Source organism: Colletes gigas, unplaced genomic scaffold (assembly GCF_013123115.1).
Source record: "Colletes gigas isolate AHSC1104 unplaced genomic scaffold, ASM1312311v1 Colletes_gigas_Sc00017, whole genome shotgun sequence".
Classification (NCBI taxonomy): domain Eukaryota; kingdom Metazoa; phylum Arthropoda; class Insecta; order Hymenoptera; family Colletidae; genus Colletes; species Colletes gigas.
In genome coordinates, this window is record NW_025106646.1 from 3,107,895 (window position 1) to 3,132,754 (window position 24,860).

Below are 24,860 nucleotides of genomic sequence, written 5' to 3' on the forward strand. Positions count from 1 at the left end.
TTTTTTTAAAATAGGAAATGTTATCTTGACTGTGAAATCTTATAAACAAATAATAATTCCTTTAATACATGGGCAAATTTTATTTACGAATAACGAATAAAAATTTCAAATTCGTTCGTAAACTAGCTGTTGTCAGCGAATTCTTTCGCTCGAATCTTGGTTTAATAAGTCTGTTGATGGACTTAGATTTATGCATTAATTTACGAATGAATCTAAATTTCTTATTCGTTATTCGTGAATAAAATTTGTTCAACTCTAATTTGGTTGAGCGACAGAACTTTGAGTGGCTAAATTTATCCAGTATTCTTTGCCACTTTTCTTCGTTTTTTGAAAATGGAATATATAAAATTACAAAATTTAACCGTGAATTTCAAATTAAAGATTTTTTTATCAAATTCTACCGATTCGTCGTTGAAAAAACCGCGACGAGATTATTTTTTACGGCTCGTATTTTGAAACACACGGTCGTTTCGTGCTCCCCAGCGGCAACGAAACCGAATTCAAGTAAATCAGAATCGCAGGAACTGCAGCGAGTGCATCGCGGAAGTCGCACGTCAACGAAGCGTGGCACGAGCATGCATTTAAATTGTGTGTATTACGAACGTTAATTGCATCGGCCTTCGTACAGTCGTCTGGAGTTGGGTCCTCGAGAATAGCGTTCGAAGGTTTCTTGTAACGTTCCGTGCAAATTTTACGCGACGTTTCGTTGCACTTTAGACAATGTGCAACTGTTGCTTCCTGGAGCGTGCAAAATCGAACGACAGAAGCCGCTGTCTTCGACCGAATCCTCGATAATTTTACGTGCTAATGAGACATCAAGCACAATCAGACTCCTTTTAAACGAACGCTTTATATCGAATCTACGACTGAAAATACAGAGTGCTTACATGGTTCTGATTAATTCTTACGCTCATGCGTTAGTGAGATCACATTCTGTTATTCTGGAAATATTATACCATCCAGAAATTAAATACTACAAAAATGTAGTATAAATAATAATGACGTACAATAAAAATTAATATATTGAAGAATGCAAATGGCATCGGAGAAGCTATAGTTAATTACTGGTATTTAAAAAAGTACTTAGATATTTTAAAACAGAATGTAATTCTAAGACTATTCTTTATTTACTAAATTGTCAGTTCGATAATCGATAGTAAAGATTATTACTTTTTAAATGTGTGCTTTTAATTAAAGTTCAGAAACTTTTAATACGTTTCTCGTTTTTTATTCTGATAATCGGTGTTGGAATCGGATAGTCCCTCGAATACAAATTTGTTTGCTATTCTTTCGACACAACTGCATTTCTAGAACTTTTCTATTACCCTGTCCTTCCGTACAGTAACTTTCCAGAATCTCTTTTAAGACGGGTATGGCGATTATTTTGTTAAAAAAGAGTTCCATGGCCAATCTAGTCTATCAAAGGGGAATCACAAATATTCTGTTTGCGTGGTACCAGGCCAATTTTCCAATTTTCTTCCCGGGACAGAGACAAACATTCTTTTATCAACGTCCTTTGCGCTAGATAGCAATGAAAATCCGACTCATGGCTTCCTGCATGCTCGCGAAGGTTTGTTCTTCGACTGCTGATAACTCGCTCGGCGTCGTCCTCGGCACTTCCGCCTGACTTTCGCCGGCGAATGCGAATTCCGGAACTTTTCTCCTCGTATTCGCTCCTTACATCCTGTCTGGAAGCTACCGGGTAATAACATCAGAGAGCCGTAGCTATGAAGAAGCTTCCTCGACTTTGCAATTTCCCGGTTACATCGGCATTCGGAGAATAGTCCCTTCCATTCTCGGATGCACGTGCGAGCCTCGTCATCGCGATGCACTTGAGCATTGCGTGGCTCTTCACTCGGTATCAAATAACTTTTTCGTAAGCCAGCACTTTCACGGCGTAAACTAGTAATACGAGCTCAACCTGCGTACGTGCGTGGATGTACACGTGTGTCTATGAAGCTTTAAAACGTCTTGAAAGTGCCATTTTTGCCGATCGAAACGTTGTATTTTCGAGAAAACAATATTTATTTCGAATGGAAATATGCACTGTTGGTCTTGCATTTGATACCAAATAACGTTAATAACTCTATTACGCGAAGCAAGACTAGAAATTGCACTGGGTTGGTCCTTATTTTTCGACTTTCGTTTACTTTTTCACGCACCCCCTCAGATTGTGATACTTGGTAAAAAAAAGTTCTGTGCAAAATTTCAACGAGATTAGACAACAGAAACACGTGCATTTAAATTAGAGTTTTGAAATTTTTGTGATTGAAAAATATCGGTTAATAAATTTCGAATAAAACGATACGTCGTACGTATACGTGCACGTGTGTCTAGAAAGCTTTAAAACATCCTGAAATATTATACAATTTTTTGACTAATTTACGAGCCTCCAGAATCAGTCCAATATGTATTTCCCAACCTTTAACAGTATCTCTAATAATTTAAAAATTGTATAAACACAAAATGGAGAACTCCGATGTAAGGAGAATTTTCTCTCTTAAAGTTAAAAAAACAAAGCTTTAAAACATCCTGAAATATTAGACAATTTTTTGACTAATTTACGAGCCTCCAGAATCAGTCCAATATGTATTTCCCAACCTTTAACAGTATCTCTTATGATTTAAAAATTGTATAAACACAAAATGGAGAACTCCGATGTAAGGAGAATTTTCTCCCTTAAAGTAAAAAAAACGACTATTTTCGAAAAGTTTCATAACAAAAGAAATCTGACGGTTGTTTCCTTGTTTACCAGTCTCTCTCAGTTCCTTCTTCTCAGTATTATAAGATTGTCGTTTTACTTTCGTCGTCTCCGATCCGAGCGAAATTCGCTTAAAGAGAATCGAGCACGGTCTGCCATTTAATTATACCGAGTTTTGACGAACTTTCCACGGCCAACTTCCCCTGCAACGATTCTCGTAATTAGTGTCCCGCGAGTTCGGCCGTTAAATTGAAATTACTTTCGGATTATTTCGATTCGAGCGGAGAGGGAACGTTCTTCGCGAGACTTTTTCGCGCGTTACGCACGTCTCAGCGAAGTTTTACGGAGTATTTTGGCGTAACCGAAGCAACCGGATATTCGATCGTCGACGTTCGTTATCTCCGAGCGAATATTTTTACGATAACTACCGCAAAAAAGCGATTAAAAATCCCAATGCTAATGCTCGGTGATTTAAAAAAAAAATGAGAATAGGTGAGAGTCTCGAGTGACAACATTCGACTTTCAAATTAAACTTTTTAATAAAGTAAAATTAATCCCTCTGCATGGAAAGAGAGAGATTGTTGAAAGTAATTAAAAATTTATTCTTTAGTTCATTTACGTTATTGAAAATTAATTTTAGAATTGCTGAAAGCTAGTAGGCGAGGAGATATTTTCATTTTATATAAAAAAATACTCGAATAAATATTGTGAATAAATTGTTTTCTGTTTTTATTTCTGTTTTGGTTAATATTGATCGATTCTATCAGTTTTTTATATCTCCATTTTCTACATTGGTACATACATAGTAGCTTACTATTTCGAGAAATATTAATTTTAAAATAGAGAAATTATTCTTAATAGAATATTAAGAACAGAAAGGGTAAGTGGTTCATCGACAATTTATTTTAATTCCCTTTTAAAGTAGAAATGTATAAAAACTTGAAAGAAATTGACCAGTCGTCTTCACTGGAAGAATCTTTAAAATAATAATAATATATTTTTACCAGTATTCGAAATCGATATCTTGGTATTTTAATGGTTTTCTCTTGTATTCATTTTGGACCGTAGTCGTGCGATTTAAGGTTATTCCTGTCGACTATAATTTTCTATTTCCGCCATCTTCTTATAATATTTTGCGCCTTTGCCCGAGAGCATCTACGAATGAAATTTGACGATGAGCTGTAATGTATTCGTTGACGATAAACCAGTGCGAGGCAGACGGTCTGCATGATGTAAAATCTCCGTAAATTCGAATCTATGCATCGCGATGAAGGTTTACGTGATTTCTATATTCGAGAAAAAATATTTCCATTTTCGTGAATCCGGGGGGGAAAACAGATTTTACCACTTCTGAATTTATAGGGTTAAATTCGTGAATAGTTTCTCGACGAGTTCTTTCTCCGATAGTAATTCCAGGAACGAAATTCTAAAGGTGAAATTGACCGTCAACGTGGACGTCCGACATTTATAACGGAGGGTTTAGATTGCGTGTGCGCAGTGCGTATCTTCTTCGTCGACCCCTTCAGGATCCGATTAGGTATCAAAGCAGCGACAGATTCGAGCTCACGCTTAACAACACGATCAAAGACACCGTGTCAAACATCCAAGAGTTGTGCTTTGCAGTGTAAATTTAATCATCGCTTTGAAGATAAAAGTCAAGATACAAAAACAGTAAATTGAGTTTCTACAATCGTGCTTTCCACTTGTAGCTTCTCTTGTCCGTTGCAATTAGAAAATTATGTTTCTCGGCTTTTTTACAGAATATTTTCTGAAGCTTTTAGTCGAAGTTTGTAAAGTGCTCGATTTTAGTTATGTTGCTTATTTTCTAAATCAACGAAGTGGTTTTCGAAATGTTGTTAACAGAGTATTTTGTAAATTTTTGTTGGAAATATCTCATTAAATTGAATTGAATTGAAAATATATAATAATTCTGTTTACTTAATAAACCTACTAAAATTAAAGAGTTTGTATACTTGGATTCGAATATGCATTGATATAAATATTTTTTTCACTGTTTTTGTGACCTAAATTTATCCGCAGAATATTTCTCACGCACTATGACACCAGATAGAATTAACAAGCCACGTCTGTGAATGATCTTAAAGCGCAAACTGTTTAATAAAATAATATTTTAAAATAGGAATTACTTGAAACAAAGTAGATTAATTTCCGTAATGACTTCCTCTTCAACAACATATCATTTAACAAAAACGATATATTAACACAGCAAACATTATTCAATTTTCCACTGAACTTTACTGTTTTTTTTAAATATTTTTTGCAAAAGTCAAATTTGACGCATTGGGATTCCAGTATTTTTTTACAGTTCGATATCGGTATGTTCCACAGTCCGGTGAAAGATAGAAAAATTTTTCAATTAAAACGAACAGCTCTCGAAATTGCTACGACTGTTTTGAAACTGGTTTAAAGCATTTACTAAACGTCACCCTCTGTTACGTGAAATTTCGTACTCTGTAGGCTCTGTATCTCATAGGACGAAGGAGAGAAAAAGAGATATATAATACCGTTCCCTAGCTACCATGGATACCCATGGAAGCTGCGAGTTTCACTCAGTTTCACGGCGAGCTTCCACCGAAATACGCGCGCTCGAAATTCATTCAGCCATGTTTTCTTAACCAACTAAATTTTAATCGTCCGCTGCCCGTACGTTTCAATTTTATTCTCTTTCTCCTTTTTGTCCCCATCTTCCGTCGCGCTTGTAACAGTGTAAATTAATTCGTGCGCCCGCGTGATTTTTCTCCCCGGTTACGTTTACGCTTGGTTTGTTTGAATAGTGTGCCCGTTCGTTGGATGAAACTAATAAGATTTGTTTTACCAGCACAGAGACGACGACTGATCGAAACTGAAAGTACTTACAAACGGAACATCTTGGCTTATAAATCGTTTGCAGAAAATATTTTTGGTTTTCGATCGCGAACGTGTCTTCGTTAATTAATTTTTACATCCCCGTGTTCACGAAAAGTTGACAGTGTTTTCGCAGAATGTACATCGATTGGATACGCGTGACACGTATTAGACGAGTTCGTTACGTTCGATATTAATGAGAAATTTGCGCAGTGGTCGTCGGGAACGAAGTCTGTAATTTGGGAATCGCTAACGAGCCTCTCTAACATCGCGCAACGTTTCTCACGGCAAACAATAACGCCGTAGCTTAGCTATCAGCGCGTGAATTCGATAATGCGATTTTAACGAGAGGGCGCCAATGAAATTTCGACGACGATGCAACCGACGAAATACCAAATGAAACGAAAATCGATACAACGTGCGACCAACTTTCTCTCTCCTTCCGTCTGTCTGTGTCTTCCTTTGTTTGTTCGTAAAAAGACAAAGTGAAACGAGTTTCTCCGAAATATTTTATCGAAACGAAGTCCAAAGTAGTTGCTTCAACAGCAACCTCTGCGCTTATTACGAATCTAATTCTAATAGAACTCTTCGTTTTATTGGGTTTCACTTGGCATGAGAGATAAACTTTGTTTTAAATTTCTTGTTTAGTGAAACAATATTCTTTACATACCTCGGTTTATGTGGGTTTCAATAAATGTATTTGGATTAAAAAACTACCATATGAACTCGAACTTTAATAATTATATTGATGTATCTGAATTTTTTTAGCATAACCCTTAAACGTGAACTAGTTTTTTGTTTTACGAAAGAATAAGTCTACTCTGAGCTGCAACTTTTCCCTTATGTGTGTCTATGTTTCAAACACGATATTACACGAACAAACACAAGAAATATCAACAAAGTATTCAAGTCTGATTTTCATGAAACTCCTGCAAGTTCGTGGCGCAGATAAAAATAAGGGTCGCGTATTTTTCTTTGGCTGCGGAAACTCAAGGTTAAGGGGTGAAACGACCCTCCAAAGTTTCACCCCTGTAATGCTATCTGGAAAACCGTTGGAGATACAGGAAAGTTTTCCCAACAAATTCCCTACTGTTTTTTAGGGAAAAGAATATGGTGTTCCGCGCTGGTAGATAAGTAATAGGAAGAGTGTTAGAAATTACTATTTTCTCAATTCCGTTACACGTACACACAGTTCAGACGTTCTCTTGGATATCTAGTCTCTCTTTCGCAAAATTATTAGAATGAAATAATATCTATCGAACAACGAACGATCGTCTGATAAATTATTCATTCAGAGAAACTGCGTGAGCCTCGGTCAAACTGCAACAAACCAACGGATAGCCAAGCAACGTCGATCGAACGACGAATAATTATCCAGATTAATCGCTCGGCCAGAAAAGCTTAATAAGCGTTTCATAAATATTGATTCCCAATTATTCGAGCAATATCGAACTCGGAATTTCGAAGTATCTTGGGTTTGTCGCCGTTTGGACGCTGACTCGTCCTCGTTTAGCGGCGGAACAGAGGCTCGAATCGACGTTACGATTACAGTAAATTCGTTCCTAATTACATAATTACGCGGAGTGGAAGTTGTATATATTTCACGCCCCAACACCGGCCTTGTCATTGCTCATTTAGGAGTTTTGACATTGTGGCATGCCGCATTATCCGCCGCCTCGGTTGGTCCCACGGAGGCACGCGTAGATTGACAGGCTGACAGTTGGTGGTTTGACGTCTCGTCACTTCGAATCCCTTCCTGCGTAACGCCGTCAGAGGATCTCTTTGTTCGAACGTTATGGTTACGCTTCCGTACGGGCATATTTCACGATTTACGTTTCTGGACGGAATTACGCGCGAAACAAGCAACAAGACACTCGACTAAAAGGCGCAAGAATTATCGTCAAAATACTGCAGTGGATAAAAATATAAGCCCCCACCGTTCGCGTAATTTAATTTTGTCTACTCCTATACTTAATTGTAAAATAAGATACCTTATTTCCGTGGTCATGAATTCATTTTTTGCTGTCGTTTTTTTTTTTTTTTTTTGTAGAAATTTAAAGTGCTCGTTGATACAAGTATGGCTAGTTTATGTGAAAAAATAAATCGAAAATATGGAAATTAGTGTACCTCTTTTCTGGAAAACCTACGATGAAAATTTGTGCCTGTTCGTTACTCGTTAAGTGTCGACGATGGTATTATTTGTTATAACTAGACTCCAAATATTTATACCTTTATGGGAAATTTTAATTCTCAAAAAGCTACAGAATGCATTTAATATACAAATATATAAGAAATACTTAAAGTAAGATACGAATTATTATATTTAGGGGTTGAGACAACCCTCTACAAAGCTCCCATTTCGTTGATTGTATTAATAAAAATATGAATTTGCATAAAAATCAGCAGTCTAGTTATAACAAAATTTAATCTGTCATAAGATGGTGAATTAAGATCAGCTGAAACAACAAAAACAAATATAATATAAACAATTTTTAGTAATTCTATTGCAAATAGAAACAATGAGTAATAGACAGACATGTAAACCTACATTTTTCTTCGCAAGTTCTTATTGTTTGGGGGGGGGAAAAAAGAAACTTTGTAACATTTTTTTCGTTTATTTCTCGTATCCTCGTCATGATGTTGGGTTAGTCGAAGAACGAAATTGTGGCTCAGGACCCGGTACGTTCTCCACCCAGAACAAGGGTTTTGGTACCGCTACTCTGAACTAAAAATTTACATTTAAAAGCCGTCTGCAAATTGGCTTCCTTGAGATGTTGATTTCAAAAGCTTGCCTCGATTCGTTGCACGTGGCTCTCCTATTCTTTTTTGTGGTCGTTTGCCTTCTCTGGCCGGTCTCTGGCTTCAACCCTTCCTCGAACATCGCTGGTCCCTTGGTAACGACTAATTGTTTGTTGCTCACAGTATTTCACTAATGTGTAAAGGGCGCTACAAATAAGGGAGCAAAAAAACAACTTTGAACTAAATTTCACTCGCGATACAAAATTAATTCGTGCTAAATTTCGATCCACTGTACAATATAAAATTAATTTATTTCTAAAATATAAATTAGAATACAACACCGGAGATTTTAATTAATATAAGACTAATATAAGATTAATATAAAAGAAATTAATTACATTCAATATAGCAATTGCTTTTTATAATTTTATTTTACATGAAACTCTGTAGTAAATATAAGACAATTTTTTAGTTTATTAACGATCAGGGAAGGGTGCAAGTAGACTGCTATAGTATTTTAGGGTCGAAACTATTTTATCTCTCGTATTTGTAGCTTCTTTTTCGACATTAACAACGATTTTACCGCCCAACGAACTGATGAGCACTGTCGAGGCAAAAATCATACTACGTAGGGGGTGGTCTTATATTTTTGGCCACTATGGTAGACTGCTTGTTTTGCGTTGCGAAGCGGCGCAGACAAAATATCGATTATCGAAGATTACCTGCACGACGAAAGGGATTTCGCGTGCGCCAGGTTCCAGACGCGAGTACTCGCGATACGTTGAACACGCTTTTCAGGAACTCGTCGCGCCACGCGATCTACCCCCGCCAAATCTGTCCTCAGATTTGCGGAAAAAGAGGACGACCAACGATAGAGACATTTTTAAGAGCATTGCGGCAGGTACGCGTGAAAAATTTCAGGACAGATTATAATCATTTTTGTATAGTGGTCACTGGGAAATTCTAAACATTTTCTTCGAGGTTTTATAACAGCGAAGGGTTGCTACAGATTTTAAAATATTCATGATAAAAAATTTATCAAAAAGATTACAATTTATATGTTTTATCACTCTTTAAATTACAATTCATTTGAATATATTAGGTTGGGGGAAAAGAAATTATTTTCACGTTTATTTCAAGACTTTATTTAACATGGTTCGGATTGTTCGATTTGGGTCAAATATGTATCGTTTTGTTTTATAATTTGTTGCCATTCGATTTCGTTCCGATTGGCTAAGGCTTCGCAGATGGAAATTCGATCCATCAATTCGTGTGGCACCCAACATCGAGTTTGTTTTTGAATCTAGCTTCATGCAAATGGTTTAAAACTGTTTTGTGGTCGATCTTTAGCTCCTGAGTGGTGCTACGACTGCTAATACATCAGTCTACTTCGATCATTTCCATGATTTTATCGACATTTTCGACATTGGCTGTGACACTATCGGGACGATAAACACAATTCACAATTTCAGCCTTCTGGCTTGCATTTTCGCCTTCATCAAAGCAAAATTGTAAAATATACCGAATTTTCTCTTTGTTAACTTCCATCTTGTACACCATATAACTCACGACTGAATCAACCAGCCAAAAAACTGTAAAAGAATTTTTTTAGTACGAAATGTCTCAATTTGTTTGATCAATACTTTACAAGATATATATCACTACAGTCATCTAACTGAGAAATAATGGATTTCTTTTTCCCCGACCTAATATTTGTTACATAGACCGAGGAAGTGATTCGATTAAAAAATAAAAATAGTGCTCCCAGTGAATGAGAATTTAATCCTCCCAGGACCATTTTTTCCTCCCCACTTGCGTGAAAAATCCTCTGTAACAGCGCTTGTTCAATAATTCTACATACGTTTGCTGAAACGAGAACGAAAGAGTCGAAAGCAGGGGATGTCCTGCGTTCGAGTGGTTGTGTGTCCGCGGTGCGCGAAACACGGAACGAATGGGTGTAGATTCCCGTCGGACGGTGCTCGGAAGAGCCGAGTGTGTGAGTTACGAAGGAACCTGAACAAATATTAGTGCGATGAATGCGAACAGCCCTGACTGCGAAACTACCCTTTACGGTCGGGGGAAAAAAGAGTAGGGAAACGCGTTTAACTACGGTACGGGACGCGAGTTTCGGCGCGATGGATCGAAAGGAGCCAAGACCGAGCACTTGGAGCACCGTCGTGTGCTCCGGCACTCTGCAGCATCGGTTCAACGTAAGTAGATGCAAAAAGGACTGGCGGGGAATGCCTACGAAACATAGAAGACGACCTCTGCCGTTGAATGGGGGGTGGTTTCAACGACGAGGCGGTGGCACGAGATTCACGCCCGCCCCCGTACTAATATTTGCTCGCATTTAACGGAGTTAATGACTGTGACGGAAACAGAAATTTATCGCTCGCCTAGTTGCCGCGAGACTCCGCCTCGGCGACAAGTGGGCAAAAAGAAAGGGTGGAATTACCGGGGCTGGCTTAATATTAACCGGCAACTCGTAAACTTGCCAGCCGTTTTCTTCCTTTTTTCCGCTTTCCTTTGCGTTTAGTCGAATGGATGTAATTAAAAATCGTAGCCGTCGCGCGCGGAACCGCCGTGTGCCGCTTCGCGTTTACCGGTCTCGCGGTCTCCGATGCCCGCAGAGAATCCTCGGGGGAATATTGGGTTTATGAGAAACTGCACTACGCTTCCGGAGTACACCGAGTTTAATTGCTCTGTTGGCGAATCGATTCTGTTCGCGTAGTTCGCGGTTTTTCTTTCCGGACGATTCGAACGACCGAGTTTCTTGCGCCAGGGTAGCTCGATAAGTGACAAAATACAGAGAACATCATTTTTTTTTCGGCTCGTAGTCTGTTTGGAGGTTTATACGATTTGTAATAGACGATCGTTTCTATTTAGGAGCCATTTATTCGTGTTTGGAAAATTAATTTTCAATCTTGTTTAAAGCGCGCCGATTAAAATCTCTTTAATTTTTGTTTGATGAACGAAGAACAGTCTGTTGTCTGAGATATCTGGTTGTTCGATCGTTTATTGTGTGTATACTCGACGTCATAAATCGCTTGACTGGAGGGATTAAGGAGCTCTAGAGCCACGTGTCCCTTATAACCATTGGGTTCCAATCGCTTCTTGTCGATATCCTAAATTATGCTGTACCAATTCATAGGTTTCCACATCTGCACAATAGATGGACTAAAATGATAGTATTATACTGTACGGCCGTCAGTATTTACAACTGTAAGTAGAAATGAACAGATATGGTCAGAGGTGTCATGCAGTACTGTTGTAATTGTTAAATATTGACAGAGTTGTGTTACTATCTAGGTTATTACGTTCTAATTGGATAGACGATAGTAAGATCGACGAAAAAATAATAGTATTACGGTATACTGCCATGAATATTTACATCTGTAAGTAGAAATTAACGGATATGGTCAGACATGTCATATAGTAATATTGCAGTTGTTAAATATTGTCAAAGTTATGATAGCATCTGGTTTGTTAAGCCCTAATTAGTCAGAGGATAATAAGATCGACGAAAAAATAATAGTATTCCACTATACTGTCATGAATATTTGCAACTGTAAGTAGAAATGAACAGATATGGTCAGACGTGCCATACAGTACTGTTGCAATTTTTAAATATTGGCAGAATTGTAGTACTATCTGGTTTATTACGTTCTAATTGGTTAGGTGATAGTAAGATCCACGCAAAAATAATAGTATTACACTATACTACCATGAATATTTACATGTGTAAGTAGAAATTAACAGATATGGTCAGACGTACCATCAGTACTGTTGCAATTGTTAAATATTGACAAAGTTATGATGCTATCTGGTTTATTAGGTCCTAATTGGTTAGAGGATAGTAAGATCGACGAAAAAATTATAGTACTATGCTATATTAATGTGAATATTTATAACTGCAAGTAGAAAAAACGAATAATGGTCAGACGTGGAGGTCAAGGTGTTCTAAATCACACTCGGAGTCCACGAATTTTCTAAAATGAACTTCTCAGAATTAATACTTCGCACGAAAACATGCTATTCTCTATTTTCAATATATTTTTACACGAAAAATCTCAATTGTTTCTTCTCAGTTGTACAATTTTTACCAGTTACTGTAATGGAAAGTGTTATTAGGAAAAATTAAAACATTCTAGATACTATAGCTTTCAGGAAAATTGACTCTTTTTCGTATTTTTCTTTGAATATGACTACACCAAGATTGTCACACCAAGTTACACCAAGAATTTAGTCTATATTCAAGATTAATCGAGGTCACACGTAGGAAAATCTATCAATCGTGTTCAACTCTAGTATTCTCATGCTATAAATTTATCGTATTCGTAGCGTTCATTTTTAATTTGTAAGTTGTTTAAAAAATTAGTGATTCAATAGGTAACATCAAAAAAATTAAAAACATATTAACATTAATATTTTTTTAGGCGTGATAGAAATAAAAATTCATGAAAGAACGATAGATCCGTAGTAGAGAAACTTTTTTGCAGCGACTGTACGGTTCTGATTTCTTAGCCCTTTTCCAGCCGTCTTACGAGGAGACTCTTTTACCAATCCCATAAAACGTTCCACGTACTGCGCTTTCGAGTTTGCTCTGTTGTTCGATAACTCGTTTCCTCGTTGCTCCTAATCTCCTCGAACCGAAGGAGACAATCGAGAGCCGTGGCCGCAATCTTTCCTGGTTCGACGGAGTCATCGTCGTTTCAAGCCGGATTGAGTTGAAACGAGAGGAGCGTTCGCTTTGATGCTCGTAAAACGAATTTCACACGAATATTGTCCGAGGATGCACGCGTTCCTCCCCAGGAAGAATCTCACGGTTCCGTTGCCCAATAATTTCGTTCTTTTTTTCCCCCCGCTCTTCTCGCTTCTTTACTGGCCGCGATGCAATAACAACGCTCTCCTCGCTACCCTTTGACGTCCCTCGCGTACCCTTTGCGAGGATAGTCGCGGTGAACCGTTTCACCAGGCAAATAGAAAAGAAAATTAACGACGTTAGCGAAGATCTTACCAAAAACCACCCCTGGATACATCGTCGAGTTTTTTCCTCGCTGAAGACGTTAGGTCGGTTTAGAGGGATATCCTTTGTTGCGCCGTAATTCCGCTTTCTTTTGCTCCTTTCTTAGAACCTCCTCTTCCCTCTCTCTTTCTCTATCTCGCGTATATTCTCTGTCTCCCGTCTCTCGACTCTCTTTCTCCCGTTTTCTTTCCCGTCTCTCTGTACCGGGGTTTCCGTAAAAGCAACGTCCCGTCCGTCCGGACTCGCGGCGCTTTTTGTCGGCCGCGTATCGCGTAATGCAACTTCCTTATGCCACGTTCCGAGCGTGTCTCGTTACTTTCGCAACCCCGCGATCGTTAGTTCCGCCAGCGAATAACTGGAATAGAAACGAACCTCGGGGCGTCGTATATTTTCTCCGGGCGTTGTTAACCCGAACCTGATTTGCATTAATCGACGATAAATCCATGGGGTTGTTAAAGGCACTTGATGCGGTTGCGCGGAGCTCACCGGAGCGTACTTTGGATAATAAAATGCTCGTTTAAAGGGGTCTGCCTAGTTTGAATCCTTCCATTTTTAAGGAAACTATTGCAAGTACCAAATTTAAACTTTATACGATGTTTATTCGTAACTTGTCCTGCGATAAAAATTGTTTCAAGCACTGTTGGTTATTACTTTATTTTTGGAGGCACGAATTGTTGATTATGAGTACAGTGTATAATGAATACTGCTCTGTATTTAGTTGGTGACAGTACAAAGGTAAAGATTCGACTAACTCATACGGTGTGTGATGATTTGCTACAGTATACTAATTATGTAGGAAGGATGGCGTTGGTGCTTTCTTTTTCCAATAAGCACTAATGGTGACGCGATGTCAGTCAAATATATTGTGAAATAAAGGTCTGTTTTATTACATTGTAATAATTTCCAAGTACAGTATTATGTCGTCCCATAAGTTCGTGATATTCGATATTCTGAAATTGGCGAGCATGAAATTTGTAATTTAATACAAAACAAACAAAATTTGCTAGTTCAGGATATTTCTGAAATTTTAAACATACTAACATCAACGAAAGCTCGAAGTTTGGAATCCGCACTGGTTTACGGAACGAAACTTTCTTGATGATGCTTGAGCTCTGATTGCACGAATATTTTTGTTAGCATATAATAAAACCGAACCTTATAAGAAATAAAATACAACAATCTCCAGGCTTATTAGTGAGGAAAGAATTTGAAAACGTCAACGTTTTAACGAAAAGCGTTGAATTACATTTTAATAAAAAATCGAAGAAGTTTCATAGCAACGATACAATTTGCCAAAGGAAGGGGAGGGATTTTTCGAACGAAAAGGAAAATTCCATTATATGTTTAAAAGATTGCTTTAAATTGTAGTACAAAACTCAGGACGAATATATAAATTCAAATTTTGTGGTTTATTTTCATCAAATTAACAGCAACCACCTCAATAACTCACCTGTCTTTGACGATAGAAAGAAACGTGTTAAACCAAGAGTTTCAAGGATATTCCCGTGGATTTAAACGAGATACTCTGTATAATTTGAATATGCTTGCCTCAATTCGAGCGTCGTGTTCCAACGCAGGCGCGTTTTACGAAGATGATCGGGAATATCGTGTAGAGGAATACTATAGAGACGGTCGCGCGTCGTAAATTTTCAGGAAAGCCAGGATCATTTATAGTCGGTCAAGACAGTCCTGTGAATTACACTTCTGTTCCCCAAAATTTGTGACGCGTCGTTTTATTTAGTCCGCTCGTATGAATTACGACCCACAATCTCGCGATGCGTGTGTTACGACCCTCGCAAAGTATCGAATAAAAATGGTGGACTGGATCACTCGTGCCAGGAACAGCGTATTGTTTCATAGTCGAGACGTTCGCGTGGTATCATTTCTGGAGCACGATTCTATATTTAATAAAATATATGGTGCAAATAAATCAAAGAATTATTATTGACAAGATTCAAGATTGTACTGAATTTTCAAAACCACAGTCCTGTTCTCGATAAATTTAATAGTGAGTTACGAAGTTGGGAATTTCAAAAATAAGACAGGTTATAAAATTTGCAACATTTTACTCCCGTTTTCTATATTTTTTGTTTAAATTGTGAAGTTTAAAGTTAGTAGCTAATCCTTTATAAATAGTGCAATCTTCATCGATACCACGACGATTAATTATTGCAAACTGATGGATGAACCACCTGAAAACACCCAGCATGGCCACTTTTGAACGATTTAAATCAAATTATCTGCATACTAACTTAAAATTGAATATTTTGTGGCGGATTACAAATAAATTAGATTATCCGTCGTACTATTTCTTCCGAAAAATAAAATATCAGAGATCAGTAGTTTTGGGAGGAATAAATTGAATAAATGAGAATAATGGTTTTATTGTAGCAGGAACGTTATTAATTCACTATAAGTAGCTAAATAATTTTTTAAGCATAGATTTTTACCCAAGAAAGGAGCTTGACAAAAAAGGAATAAAAGTGAACCTAACTTCTACTATATTTGTTTCATGTATTCTCTTAGGTAGATACAGTGATCATGAAATTGGATAAAATCACTTTTCAGTCGTAATTAATTTTCATAAACACAAAAAATTGATACCTTAAAAAAAGCAACTTTAATTCTTCTTTTGCTGCTAAACGGTCTCGTTAATTTGTTTTTTCTTCTCGACGAGAGAAGTCTTTTGTATTCGATAAGACGTTCTGAACAGTTTTGCTCGATCGTCTCGAATGTTACTTTATCCAGCGACACTTGGAAGAATAGAGGATTCGCGTCGCTATGGATGCGGCATAAGAAATCAGGGGATGGACACAGTATGTATGTTTTCAGGAACGTCGTATTGAATAATGCATGAACCGATCGAGTAAGTTTCCATACTTTACAACGGTTACCTCGCCACCCTTCCGGTAATGAACGGTATTACCTGTGGGGGGGGGGGGGTGAGGCGCGTCTTGTCGCTTATGAGGGAATATTTCATAGTTGGAAAAGTTATTCGAGCCGCTAGGCGAAGGTGACTTTAACCGGCAATTTATCTTCCGTCCATAAGGTACAGCGAATTCTTAGCAAAGACGGGGATCGTTTGTGATAAGACAGCTTTCCCCTTCTTTTCAATTACCTTTTAATTGGATTCGACGGAAAAGACGTAAACGTCGGCTTCGCCCAGCGTGATTATTCGAGCGAAACTCGAGTTACAGGGAGAGCGAGAGAACAAAATAGATCGTTAAGAGATTGCTCTTTGCGCCGTCGATACACTTCGTAAACTTCGCTCGACGATCCAGTTTCGTATCATTGTACGCGATATTGTTTAACACTTTCCAAGCTGCCATTCTATCGAGTTGGTCAAAATGTAATGTCAGAATCTTCGATCAAAGATCGTAGTTACATAGGAAATTGTATTATCTTAGCTTTCCACAATTTTCTAATGCTCCGTGAAGCGAAGTACAATTTACTTAGGACCGCGATCTCGTAACGGTGTTCTTGGTGAAAACTAAGACAATACTATTTGCGTTTGTATTAGCCTGATTAAGCGATGAAGAAGCCGGATATAGGTGCTCGCCACAAACCGCGATACTTTTGAAGGGGAGCGTCGAACTACTGGTCAAACGTTATCGCGATTAGTTTATATTCTCGCGTTAGATTAGACAAAGCAGAATTTGATGTACTGGTTACAGGTTAATTACTCACCACTTATCCGAAACAGTATGCATCGTTATCTTGTGTGGATCACAAGAGATACACTAGTCTTTGAGCTTATTTTTCATATGAATCTAACTCTAGATAAAAAAAAGTTCGTCTGTTATATAGAAAATGTTTAATATACTGTTTTTCTCGTTTAAAATATTGGTATCCTTTGGATTTATAAAAAAGAATGCATATTTTTAGTTAATGAGTCGACTTTGAATTACAAAATTGTTTCAAAAGCTCTAGAAGATATGAGATTGAAGGAAGAAACTGGAAGAGTAAAAACGATGCATGAAAGAATAAAGTGCAATTTATCGAATGCAGAGCAATTCCACGCTAATTGCAATAAGCATGCAAGAAGCACTCGGATAAGCCGATATTATAATATAGGCGAGCCCTGTTTTATCTCTGAAGCGTCCGTTTTAGAAGCTATTTCTGTGCAGTACGTTTATCGTAACGAATGCTATAAATATCTCACGGGACCGAACGTTCATAGATCATGCAAGTTCCAATTACGTCAAATTGAACGTTAATTATGAAACAGTAGAAACACACAAATAAAATGTACTTGTCGGATCAGAGTGCAACTGATTGATACCGGTTCTCAGTTTTATTCTCAATACGACTGGAAGAGTCACAAATTAACACCCATAATGAGGTAATAAAACTCCCTTATAAAAAATATAATCGTAATTATCATATGTTTTTTTTTTTAAATTGCCGAGGCCTCGATAAGTTTATCTAACCCTACGAAAAATAATCGGCCGTTTCGCGAAGTTTTTAATCGCCCTCGGTGCATGTCATCGACGAGCAATAATTTTCGTTCGAAGGAGGGAAATCTGAGTACGATCGCTGGGATCGACGGAAGCGGATTACAAAGTTCTGTTTCCATTTTTGCGAACATTAGTCAAGATTACGTTTTTGTCGTGCTGCTCGACTGCGCAAAGCCTCGGCGAAGAAGAAAAAAAGAACGTCCGGAGGACTCACGGCGAGTCCGTTGACTGGGCGGATTAAAATGGACGCGACGCTAGGCGTTCCGGATATCACTTTTCCAGGCCGAACGACATCGTTCGGAGTGCAACGAGCGTCTATTGAAATTCCCGTGGCTCCTGTTTCAACGGATCGGATCCTACGGGGGTTTCCGATAGTCAGAGAACGAGGATAGGACAGCCTATTGGCCCTTGCGTTTTTGAATGAATCGAAGCGTAGTGCTCGGTTAACGCGCTCCTATCTACGGTTACACCCGATGATTCAACGCTATCGAAATCCCTTTTGTTCGGAAAAGTACCGAAAGATATCCAATTCGAAGGAATCTGTGCGGAACGAATTAAGCGAATTTAACGCGAAAGAGAACTGACGATTCCGTGGTCGCGAAAAGTATCCAGATTCCAAGGATTCTCGATTATCGTAGTGTTATAGTCCGGGCCACGATATAGCGAGGTCGTAAATTAAACTCTTGAGGGTTGGGGCTGACTATTGCTGCGGCACTTAGGGCCTTACATGACATCTTGCTTGAGGGTGCCTTTCTAAGTCCGTAACTGCACTATCTTTTTTCATTTTCTATATACATATATTATAAGCAGGTAAATTAAGATATTAACGACTTGAGTAAGACCTTTACTTGTTACGATACCTCTAAAAATGGCGACACTAGATAAAATATTTCTTCGTACGTCCCTGACTATGGTCTAAGGCCCTTAGCTGCTCATATTTCTGTCAATTCACTTGTTTCGGGAGCTGAAACGTTTAAACTTTGACACCTACTCGAGTTTACGACCTCGCTATATCGTGGCCCGGACTATAACTGATTTTGATCCTACTCTTGAAGTATGAATCGATTTGACGGTGAATAATGAGAATTTAATAAAATTTTTTAGTGATTTTGCGCGTTCTCTTCTTTTAATTCATTTCTTGTCTTCTACATGTATGTTCAAACCATCAGTCTTGAATCACTGAAATCGTCTTCAGACGCGTGCAAACTTAAGTGATTTTGATCCGACCGTAGACAAATGAATCGATTTGACTGTGAATAATGAGAATATTCAGTGGTTTTGCACGTTCGCTTCTTTTAATTCACTTCTTGTCTTCTCTGTTAAAATCACCGATCTTGAATCGCTAAAATCGTCTTCAAAAGCGTGCAAACTCAAGTGATTTTGATCCGACCGTAGAATGAATCGGTGAATAATGAAAATTGAATAAAATTTGTTACTGATTTTGCAAAAACATCGATCTTCAACTGTTGAAATCGTCGTCAAACGTGTGCAAACACAGCACCACCGACATTCGCTTCCATTTCGTTTCTGTTATCGATTTTTTTAAATTAAAAAATCGTTTGTGCTTTTTCGTCGGTTTTATTTTATATTCAGACGAGGAATTGTTTTTTCTTCTGCAGAATTGATGTTTATGGATGAGTTTGGTTACGACAAAACAGCTAATATTCGAGAAACAAAATTTCAACCAAAATTTAACGACCTAATATAAATGTAAATAGAAAATTCAACTACGTGTTAAATAAAAATTAATACAACAGATGACGGTAGGTTTATTATTAGTTGCATCCCAAAAAATTACAATTTATTGTTTCTTCTTACAACCCTCTAACGTCGGCTATTATTATGAATCAATAATTCATACAGACTCGAAACATTATATCAGTAGTATTCATTTCTCTTGATCTATCGAGTGAGTGTCTGTTTCGGTGTTATTTTATTACAGTCTACTTCTGTAATTTGCCTTTTGAAATATCATTCCATAATGGACTAGTAATTGTATCAATATGCTAGTAATTAAACGTTGTCTTCCACTTGTTTGGAGAATAGCCCCAGAGGGATGAATCCGTTACAGAATAAATTCGTATCTTAATTTTGCAGAACTGTGTTTCAAAGTAATACGTGTTCTTTATTCTTTTTGTATTGCACCTCAAACCTGAAACTTTTTATCAAGATCGATTAATATTCTCGGCGTGAGAGTAAAATTATAACTGTTTTATATTCGTAGCAAGGATTACCCTGTACGGTAACGTTGCAACGACTTTCCAGCGGATATTTTTACGTAAAATCCTAATGTATTCCTCCTTGTCACCTTTTCTCTCATAAACCTGGCCACTGTTTTCACTTTGCATTAGCAAAGTTCGTTTCACACGTGACGAAGTCCCCATTATATTGCGCCCACGCGAAATATTCGTATTTAAATTCGTATTTCCATAACGATGCGATGCATCATCATACATTATATCGTTGGATGCCTCGGTATTTCATATTTTCGTGCAACGTCTCGTTGAACTTTCTTGAGCGGCGTGTATATAGAGTGTCTCCCTAGAATCACTTCTTAACCCATCGAGTCCCGAACAAGCATAAATTATTGCAAATACTCTTCGTTTTACTTTACAAATAACATAAGAAATGTAACTTCATTTTATTCGAAATACAAATAAATTATTTTCAAGTAATATTTTATTCTAGTTAATTCATACATATCGAGTAACAGTTATTAGAGTTTCTAGTAAAATTGTTATTTTATTTAATTTTGACCATGATAAAACAGTTAAATTTAAATTAGGAAATTTGTTGTTATTCCAGTAATTGTTTGAGTATAAAAGCAAAAATTTATTTCGATGCGATATTATTTTAATGTTTATTTTTTGAACGATTTATTTAAAAAATACTAAAGTTTTCAGCGATGCACGAAGAAATTTTGATGAGATCGATTTGGCAGTCGATTTGTTAACGAAAATATTAAAACTATGTTTCTAATGGGACACCCCGTATACTCCGTTTCCGAGCCGTCGGTGACACGGAAGTAACGCACGATCGATTACACGAGAGGCTTATAAATAACTTCGTTTGTGCGACCGTATGGAACGGGATTAAAAGAAGAGACGATCGGATCTGAAATATCTTAAGAATGTCTGTGCCGGCGGTCTCGACGAAAAAGAATATTTCTCTCACGCTGTGCCTCGACAAACATTGACGTATATTGAAAAGCTGAAGAGAACGACTCTGGGTGGAAGAGGGATTTAGTTATCAGGAAAAGATTATTTCTCTGTTTGGCAGAATCTCTGAGAGTATTTCAAAACATAAACCAAAGTAAAATAATGGCTTATGTAAAGGTAATTTTAACTAATAGACTCAAAAAGTGGGTTAGGTTAATTTTAGTAATTTTTAATATTCTCGATATTTCAACATTCTGTCTCAAAACTTCGATTTTAGAAAGCAGAACTTTTTAGGATACATTTACATATATTTTTCTGCCTGTAGTAAAAATGAATTATTAAATTATTTATAGATCAAGTTATGCCTTTACAAATTATTCTAATACCTTATCGAATTTTTTTCTCAAAAGTGGGTAGGATCTCGGGGGTATGTGTATTCACAAAAAATGATTGTAATTGACCCCCAGAACCAAAAATAATTTTTTTAAAACAATTTGAAATTTTTTTTTTCGTCGAAAAATTTAGGCACCCCTTTGTCGATTTTTCTTCGATATTCGTTTTTCATTTTTAATAACTTTGTTTAACGCTCTACAGAAAAGTTGTCTAATACTTTTTTGTAGGTACCCATGGGCTCTGCTTCAGAAAACAATTTCAATGAGATACCTTTACTATTGTACGACTTATGGCCATTTAAATATTGGACCAGTTTTAGGATGTTTTTCTCACTTTACGGTGTCAAGCAAGAAGCTTTTCAATATTGTTAGAATTTCTACTTATTCTCCACTAAAATACGCGTTGTTTGCATTTTTTTAAATTAAAATCCTCCAATCCGTTCGGGAGTTATGACACTTTAAAGATTCGCACGAAATTTCAGGGAAACATGTCAATGTATGGTCAGACATTACATTTTCGGTAAGGAATTTTTTTCTCGAAAGTGCGTAGGAATTCGGGGGTATGCCTATTCACCGAAAATGATTGTAATTGACTTCTGCAACCAAAAATAATTTTTTTAGAACGATTTGGAATTTTTTAATTTTGTCGAAAAATTTGTCCACCTACTCGAATTTTGGGGTATATCTATTCACCAAAAATTTTTGTAATTGACCCCTGTAACTAAATATAATTTTTTTAGTATGATTTGAAATTTTTTAATTTCGTCTACAAATTTCAGTACCTACGCGAATTTTTTTCTCGGAAATAGGTAGGATTTCAGGGGTATGTGTATTCACCAAGAATGATTGTATTTGAGCCCCGCAACCAAAAATAATTTTTTCAGAATGATTTACAATTTTTTAATAACTTTTCAATGAAGCCTCTCCTAGAATTTGATATTCTTGAGTTTTGTCTTATTTTGTCTTAATTTATCTCAGGGGTTGCCGAACGCCATGTATACTATTTCTTGTTTGTGTGAAATTCTGATCCCACATTAATTATCGAAAAATAAAAGACTAAAAAAAACATAGATTTCTCGATAATTAAATATACATTTTCGATACGTTAATTATCGAAAAAATAATGGTTATTTTTATTAGAAAATTAATCGATTATTGTGATCGAACGGTTCATCGAACTGTCGTCAGCTGTTGCTCGAGATTCTCAACAATGAAACCTCTTATCTTGCATACTCGCCGAAGGAAAAACCGCGTTCGTGTTGATCTTTGATATTAATTTTTGCTGGTCTGCATCGATTCGTCTGGTCGTTTACCGTTGTCGTGATCGAGGAGATGCAATAAAACGAAGCGAACAGCGGCGTGGAAAACGAAGAAAGGGCGGCGAACGCGTTTCACGGTTAGTCGACTTTAGGAAAATTAATTCGATCGTTAGGCGAGCGCGAGAATGGGATTAGGATTCGGTGTAGTCGGGTGAGAAGGAGCCAGTCGTTCGGGTGTCCTTTTATCTCGGGCTGCTGCAGATTAGCAAGACTTAACACGGTTATTGTTTTCGTAATCCGCTTGGAATCTCCGGTTCGGCAAACATTTTCACGGCTACGGTGCAGCGTGCGATAAATGTGTTATACGAACGAGGCATAATGAAAGTACATCGCACCGCTCTTCTTGCGTAATTTTTCACGCGAGCAATCAGCCTTTTAATGAAAGGCGAACGACCGTTATACTGCGTGTTTCAGCAATCATTCTATACACGCAACAGGGGTGTTAAATAAAGTTTACGTTCCCGAATTATGACAAAATCACGGAAGAAATATTTAATCATATTTTCGCTGCATTCTTCGTTTACTATCGAACAATATTTTCTTACGCTTTTCTCGCCGATAGCGTATTTTCTATTCGATAATTGAAAGTTTTACGGACGAGTTTCAATAAAGCTGAACAAACTTGCATTACGTAATACGCGTTATATTTTGTAATCCAATTTTCTCTCTCTGGGTTCGAAATATCGGGATAAATTACCAACACCCGCGAAGATAAACTAAAATTTATGACGCGCATAATTTATTATCGTCAGTTGTTGGGATTCCAGGGATAATTTTTTTTTTCCTTCTTTGAACTGTATTTGCATTAATTAATCGTATAGTATGATGCAATATAAAGTCCATTAGAGCAAAATTATTGCGGATAATAACGGTGAATTTGCTCAGCTGTTGCTTCGCAAAATACTCCTGTTCCGCATTGTAATGGGAAACAACAGATGAGAATCACGGTTTGAAATTGAAAACAATGGTTAATTCAATGCCCAGCAGTCGTAATAATAATATAAAATATTGTTCAGAAACTTTTAATGCTTATTTAACTTGCTGAATTCGTCTCGAAATAAAATCGTACATTCCCGATGAAAAAATGAATGGAAACAAAATCGATATTGATGTTCTAATGACAGAATACAACTTCGTTATCTAGTTTGTCTGATACTTTACTTTTAATGCGATTTCACGTTCAAACTTTATCGTGTGTTTCACATTTTGCGTTGATGGTTTTAATAGTCTCGTATAATTGAGCACTGGTTACGTTCGTTGTAACATTATAAACAATTAACGACATCATTAATCCCTTTACATTGCATTGTTTAATAAATATAGAGCCAAGAGTTTCGTTTGGTCGCTGTTACGCGTAATTCGATGGCCCCATACGATTGTACGCGACGACAGAAACGAATAATAATACGCATCTCCCGTAGAAAATGCTAATGAGACCCCGAAAAAGCCACTCGTACTTGGTACAATGGACTGCGAAAATGGTAGCTCGGTTTCTAGAATGCCTACAGCCGATCGATAGGTCCGTGTAGCAGAAAGCAGCTACAACGGAGGCAGAAACAGGTGATCGACCCGAGGGTTTCGCCGAACGTTTGTCTGGTAATCCTGAATATTACTTTCTTGTCCTTAGGCACGACAAACAAAAGCAACAACGAACGCAAACACTTACTATCTGACCTCAAAAAACTCAGACAACACGCTAGTTATGAATATCGCATGTACTATACAGGGTGTTCGGTCACACCTGGGAAAAATTTTAATGGGAGATTCTACAGGTCAAAATAAGACGAAAATCAAGGATACTAATTTGTTGATTGAGGCTTCGTTAAAAAGTTATTAACAAAATTAAATTTAAAAATTTCAAATCATTCACGGAAAAATTATTTTTGGTTACGGGAGTCAATTGCAATCATTTTTTATCAATAGACATATCCTTGAAATCCTAACCATTTTCGAGAAAAAAATTCCTTACCGAAAATATAATTTCTGGCCAGAAATGTCACTCCAAAATTTCTTGCGTATCTTTAAAACATCATAACTTTTGAACGGATTCAAGGATTTTAATGTTTCAAACGGCAAACAACGTGTATTTTGGCACAGAATATGTAGGAATTCTAACAATATTGAACAAGTTGTTCCTTGACACCATAAAGTTAGAAAAACTCCATAAAAATGGTCCAATTTTCAAGCAGCTATAACTTCTACA

The 24,860-nt window shown here is 37.1% G+C and overlaps 1 protein-coding gene across 1 annotated transcript in view; it reads left to right on the forward strand.

Annotated features, from left to right (window-relative positions):
- The window catches only part of LOC122400373 (dystrophin-like), a 702,582-nt gene that overhangs the window by 127,028 nt on the left and 550,694 nt on the right, over positions 1-24,860 (forward strand). The gene's annotated exons all lie outside the window — the stretch shown is intronic.